This window comes from Lissotriton helveticus, chromosome 8 (genome assembly GCF_964261635.1).
Source record: "Lissotriton helveticus chromosome 8, aLisHel1.1, whole genome shotgun sequence".
NCBI classification, from domain to species: domain Eukaryota; kingdom Metazoa; phylum Chordata; class Amphibia; order Caudata; family Salamandridae; genus Lissotriton; species Lissotriton helveticus.
This window is the reverse complement of record NC_136069.1, coordinates 1,302,405,795-1,302,412,370: the sequence shown is the minus strand read 5'-3', so window position 1 is coordinate 1,302,412,370 and position 6,576 is coordinate 1,302,405,795.

The window sequence follows — 6,576 nt, the reverse complement described above, 5'->3', positions numbered from 1 at the left end:
TCTGCAGCCCCAGAGCCCTGCAGCTCCGGGGCAGGCAGATTGGCGTCATTTTGGTCCCGGCCATCTGGTCGCCCCTCTCGCCTCGGCCATCTGGTCGCCCTGGAAGTCCCGATGAGGTGCCATTCGCCTCCCGGATCCCAGCGAGGGCTCCAGGAGGTCGGGTACTTTCGCGCCTTGGGTCCCCTCTGTCACCTCGCGTGCACAGATTGCAAGAAAGGGGGGTAATTTCCCTCCGGATTACTAGGGACAGGGTACGCCCGGACACCCCTCCAAGTCTGGTGGTTCTCTGCCAGGGGGACCAGATGGGCTATGCCTGGGTAACACCTCCCTAGGCCACCCGGGGCTTCCTTCCTCCAGGCCAACGGCTTGTCAAATTGCCCAGGACGGGTTCCATGACTCTTGGGCAGTCGTCCCCCGGGCGCCCGGGGCTCCATCCCTGCCGACGGCATGGAAAAGTGCCCGGGACGGGCTCCATAAGTCCCGGGCAGTCCTCCCCCGGGCGTCCGGGGCACCCATCTCCAGGAGGCCAACAGCATGGCAAAGTACCCGGGATGGGCTCCATGGGTCCCGGGCAGTCCTCCCCCGGGCGTCCGGGGCTTCCATCTCCAGGCCAACGGCAGGTCAAAGTGCCCAGGACGGGCTCCATGGGTCCCTGGCAGTCCTCCCCCCCCCCCGGGCGTCCGGGGCTCCCTTCCCGAGGCCAACGGCATGTCAAAGTGCCCAGGACGGGATCCACGGGCCCCGGGCGTCCGGGGCTCCCTTCCCCGGGCCAACGGCATGCCAGAGTGCCCAGGACGGGCTCCACGAGTCCCGGGCGTCCGGGGCTCCCTTCCCCGGTCCAACGGCTTTTCAGAGTGCCCAGGACGGGCTCCACGGTTCCCGGGCGTCCGGGGTTCCCTTCCCCGGGTCAGCGGCATGTCAGGACGAGTTCCACGGGTCCCGGGCAGTCCTCCCCTGGGCGTCCGGGGCTCCCTTCCCCGGGCCGACGGCAGGTCAGAGTCCCCAGGACGGGCTCCACGGGTCCCGGGCAGTCCTCCCCCCGGGCGTCCGGGGCTCCCTTCCCCGGGCCGACGGCAGGTCAGAGTGCCCAGGACGGGCTCCACGGGTCCCGGGCCGTCCTCCCCCCGGGCGTTTGGGGCTCCATCCAGGCTGATGGCATGGCAGAGTGCCCGTGTCGGGCTCCATGGTTTTCATTGTGGTCTCCCCCTGGGTGTCGGGGCGCTCCAGGCCGATGGCATGGAAAAGTGCCCAGGACGGGCTCCATGCGTCCCGGGCCTTCGTCCCCCGGGCGTCCGGGGCTCCATCCAGGCTGACGGCATGGCAGAGTGCCCGAGTCGGGCTCCATGGTTTTCAGGGTGGTCTCCCCCTGGGTGTCGGGGTGCTCCAGGCTGACGGCATGGCAGAGTGCCCGGGACGGGCTCCATGCGTCCCGGGCATTCGTCCCCCGGGCGCCCGGGGCTCCATCTAGCCTGACGGCATGGAAAAGTGGCCAGGACGGGCTCCATGCGTCCCGGGCCTTCGTCCCCCGGGCGTCCGGGGCTCCATCCAGGCTGACGGCATGGCAGAGTGCCCGAGTCGGGCTCCATGGTTTTCAGGGTGGTCTCCCCCTGGGTGTCGGGGTGCTCCAGGCTGACGGCATGGCAGAGTGCCCGGGACGGGCTCCATGTGTCCCGGGCATTCGTCCCCCGGGCGCCCGGGGCTCCATCTAGCCTGACGGCATGGAAAAGTGGCCAGGACGGGCTCCATGCGTCCCCGGCATTCGTCCCCCGGGCGTCCGGGGCACCCATCTCCAGGAGGCCAACAGCATGGCAAAGTACCCGGGACGGGCTCCATGGGTCCCGGGCAGTCCTCCCCCGGGCGTCCGGGGCTTCCATCTCCAGGCCAACGGCAGGTCAAAGTGCCCAGGACGGGCTCCACGGGTCCCTGGCAGTCCTCCCCCCGGGCGTCCGGGGCTCCCTTCCCCAGGCCAACGGCATGTCAAAGTGCCCAGGATGGGCTCCACGGGCCCCGGGCATCCGGGGCTCCCTTCCCCGGGCCAACGGCTTGTCAGAGTGCCCATGACGGGCTCCACGGGTCCCGGGTATCTGGGACTCCCTTCCCCGGGCCAACGGCATGCCGGAGTTTCCAGTTCGGGCTCCACGGGTCCCGGGTGTCCGGGGCTCCCTTCCCCGGGCCAACGGCTTGTCAGAGTGCCCAGGACGGGCTCCACGGTTTCCGGGCGTCCGGGGTTCCCTTCCCCGGGTCAGCGACATGTCAGAGTGCCCAGGACGAGTTCCACGGGTCCCGGGCGTCCGGGGATCCCTTCCCCGGGACAACCCTGGGCGTCCGGCGCTCCCTTCTCCAGGCCGATGGCAGGTCAGAGTGACCAGGACGGGCTCCACGGGTCCCGGGCAGTCCTCTCCCGGGCGTACGTGGTTGTCCGACAGATTCGGGCGGATGTGCTTTTACGAACCGGATCGGAATCGGCCCAAATAATAATTTTAATATTCCACATTTGTAAAGCGCACAATCACCCGTAAGGGTCTCTAGGCGCTAGGGGCCGTCGGGAAGATTAAGCAAGCTATTGCCCAGAGTCACATGGTGCTGGGCTAATCTGCCCGAGATGGGGATATCCCAAAAACCTGGCACGGATAGTGCTCGCCAGGACGAGGGTTGGAGACCCCTGATATAGGCAGTCAATGCGAAATCTGCTGGGTTCGATTTTGATCCGTGTCAGAAGGTCCGTACGAATCTGTCGGGCTTGGGAGTCCGTACAAATTTGCTCCCAAGCCCAACAGATTCATACGGACCTTCTGACACGGATCGGAATCGAACCCAGCAGATTTCGCGTTGACTGCCTATATCAGGGGTCTCCAACCCTCGTCCTGGCGAGCACTATCCGTGCCAGATTTTTGGGATATCCCCATCTGGGGATCACGGTTCGATCCCCGGCGCCGGCGGCAGATCAGAGTGCCCAGGACGGGGTCCACGGGTCCCGGGCAGTCCTCCCTTCGGGCGTCCGGGCCTGAGAGCTCCGGTGGTCCACCCCGCGCCTGAGGCCCAGCCGGGGTCCCTGAGCCCTGCCTTGCGTGTTCAGGCAGGCAGGAGCCCTACCGCGAAGGCTCGGGGTGGGAAGCACTTTCGATCCCGGCCATCAGGTCCCACGCAATGCTTTCCAATGGGGCGACCAGGTGGCCGGGCTTCCCTGGAAGTCCCGATGAGGTGCCATTTGCCTCCCAGATCCCAGCGAGGGCTCCAGGAGGTCGAGTACTTTCGCGCCTTAGGTCCCCTCTGTCACCTCTAGTGCACGGATTACAAGAAAGGAGGGTAATTTCCCTCCGGATTACTAGGGGCAGGGTACGCCCGGACACCCCTCCAGGGCTGGTGGTTCTCTGCCATGGGGACCAGATAGGCTATTCCTGGGCAACACCTCCCTAGGCCACCCGGGGCTTCCTTCCTCCAGGCCAACGGCTTGTCAAATTGCCCAGGACGGGCTCCATGGCTCTTGGGCAGTCGTCCCCCGGGCGTCCGGGGCTCCATCCAGGCTGATGGCATGGCAGAGTGCCCGGGTCGGGCTCCATGGTTTTCAGGGTGGTCTTCCCCTGGGTGTCGGGGTGCTCCAGGCTGACGGCATGGCAGAGTGCCCGGGACGGGCTCCATGCGTCCCGGGCATTCGTCCCCCGGGCGCCCGGGGCTCCATCCAGCCCGACGGCATGGAAAAGTGCCCGGGACGGGCTCCATACGTCCCGGGCAGTCCTCCCCCGGGCGTCCGGGGCACCCATCTCCAGGAGGCCAACAGCATGGCAAAGTACCCGGGACGGGCTCCATGGGTCCCAGGCAGTCCTCCCCCGGGCGTCCAGGGCTTCCATCTCCAGGCCAACGGCAGGTCAAAGTGCCCAGGACGGGCTCCACGGGTCCCTGGCAGTCCTCCCCCCCGGGCGTCCGGGGCTCCCTTCCCCAGGCCAACGGCATGTCAAAGTGCCCAGGATGGGCTCCAGGGGCCCCGGGCGTCCGGGGCTCCCTTCCCCGGGCCAACGGCATGCCAGAGTGCCCAGGACGGGCTCCACGAGTCCCGGGCGTCCGGGGATCCCTTCCCCGGGACAACGGCTTGTCAGAGTGCCCATGACGGGCTCCACGGGTCCCGGGTATCTGGGACTCCCTTCCCCGGGCCAACGGCATGCCGGAGTTTCCAGTTCGGGCTCCACGGGTCCCGGGTGTCCGGGGCTCCCTTCCCCGGGCCAACGGCTTGTCAGAGTACCCAGGACGGGCTCCACGGTTCCCGGGCGTCCGGGGTTCCCTTTCCCGGGTCAGCAGCATGTCAGAGTGCCCAGGACGAGTTCCACGGTTCCCGGGTAACCCTGGGCGTAGTGTGCGTAGTGGGGCTCCGCGGAGCTACGCGAAGTGGGCGCAAAACTACGCCCACCCGCGCACTCCGCGTAGCCCCACTACGCGCCGCCCGCCTCCCTCCCGCCCTCCCTAAATATGCAAATAAAAGGATTTAAAGGTTTTAAAAACACTTACCTGTCCGCCGCGTCCCCGGGGCTCCCTCTCCCGTCCCTGGAATCGCGCCGCCGCCATTTCGGATACTAATGCGCATGCCCGCGCATGCGCATTAGTATCCGAAATGGCGGCGGCGCGATTTCAGGGACGGGAGAGGGAGCCCCGGGGACGCGGCGGACAGGTAAGTGTTTTTAAAACCTTTAAATCCTTTTATTTGCATATTTAGGGAGGGCGGGAGGGAGGCGGGTGGCGGCCGGCTACGCTCCGTCTGCGGAGCGCGCGTAGTGCCGCCTGGCTACGCCCACTACGCAAAATGCGTAGGAGACGGCACTACGCGCACTCCGTGCACGGAGCGTAGCTGGCCGCCCACCCTTAGTCCCGGGCAGTCCTCCCCCGGGCGTCCGGGGCTCCCTTCCCCGGGCCGACGGCAGGTCAGAGTGCCCAGGACGGGCTCCACGGGTCCCGGGCAGTCCTCCCCCTGGGCGTCCGGCGCTCCCTTCTCCAGGCCGATGGCAGGTCAGAGTGACCAGGACGGGCTCCACGGGTCCCGGGCAGTCCTCTCCCGGGCGTACGTGGTTGTCCGACAGATTCGGGCGGATGTGCTTTTACGAACCGGATCGGAATCGGCCCAAATAATAATTTTAATATTCCACATTTGTAAAGCGCACAATCACCCGTAAGGGTCTCTAGGCGCTAGGGGCCGTCGGGAAGATTAAGCAAGCTATTGCCCAGAGTCACATGGTGCTGGGCTAATCTGCCGCCGGTGCCGGGGATCGAACCGTGATCTCCAGATTCCGGAGTCAGCCGCCCTAGCCGCGGCGCCAGCTATTGCCCAGAGTCACATGGTGCTGGGCTAATCTGCCGCCGGTGCCGAGGATCGAACCGTGATCCCCAGATTCTGGAGTCAGCCGCCCTAGCCGCGGCGCCAGCTATTGCCCAGAGTCACATGGTGCTGGGCTAATCTGCCGCCGGTGCCGGGGATCGAACCGTGATCCCCAGATGGGGATATCCCAAAAATCTGGCATGGATACGGCCCGCCAGGACGGGTTTGGACACCCCTGTCATAGAGTGTCTGGTAACAAATACTAGTGCTGTGGTAATTTGTTTGTTGTTATTAGTGAATAAATGTTGTCTGTCATAAAACCTTGCTCTCTTATATGAGTCTTTCACCAGTTTTCGTGGGTATCCTCATGCTAAAAATGTCTTTCTCATATCTGAAGCTCTCATATTAAAGCCAGTAATGGTGGTATAGTTACTGCGTAAATGCAAAAACGGAACAAACGGGATGCTGTTTTTCTGTGACTTCGGATGGAAGCTGTCATAGTGCAAGAGTGTATTGCGGCCGTATGTTTAATGAGCAGATCAACAGCCAGCTTGACAGCAACATGTTTAATAAAGATCTCCAGAAACTCTATCTGGTCATTATTTACGGCAAAGGTAAAATGTAGATTTGGTCACACAAGTTTAACCATATCAGAAACTCATGTAGGTTGTCCTCAGTCTCTGACCAAATGAAAATGGATTCGAAAAATGGTGCCATTTCATTGTAGATATGTGTAGATTCAAATTTGGCCATGTAAATGTTTGCCACCGTTGGTGCACATGACACATTCATGCTTACTCCCTTTGTTGACATAACTGGCAGTTAAACTGAAAGATGTTGTCCTCAAGAACTACTTTGAGGCACTTAATGATGAAACTTTAATTGCAGTTGATGTTCATAGTTTGGATGAACCATTCTACTGCTAACAACGCCCCTTGAATGGAGATGTTGCTATAGAGGCTTTCTATATCTAGAGTTACTGGCCATTGTTGTTGTGGGTTAAAGGGAACCTCCTCTATGAGATTTATTAAATGTTGCGTGTCTTAGACATATGCTGGAGTTTTGTTAACAGGGGGGCGTAATGTTCTGACAGGTATTCACTGTTGGTGCCCATGAGATACCTGCTTTGTGTGTGCGCAAAGCACACTTGCAGTTCTGACACATCTGTTGCATTGGCTAAGTGCATGTTAATGAAGCTGGCCGTGTGTGTGTGTGCGTGTGTGTGTGAAGCTTGCACTATTGCTTCTTTTGCTGAACTGGCCTGTCCGGAAAAC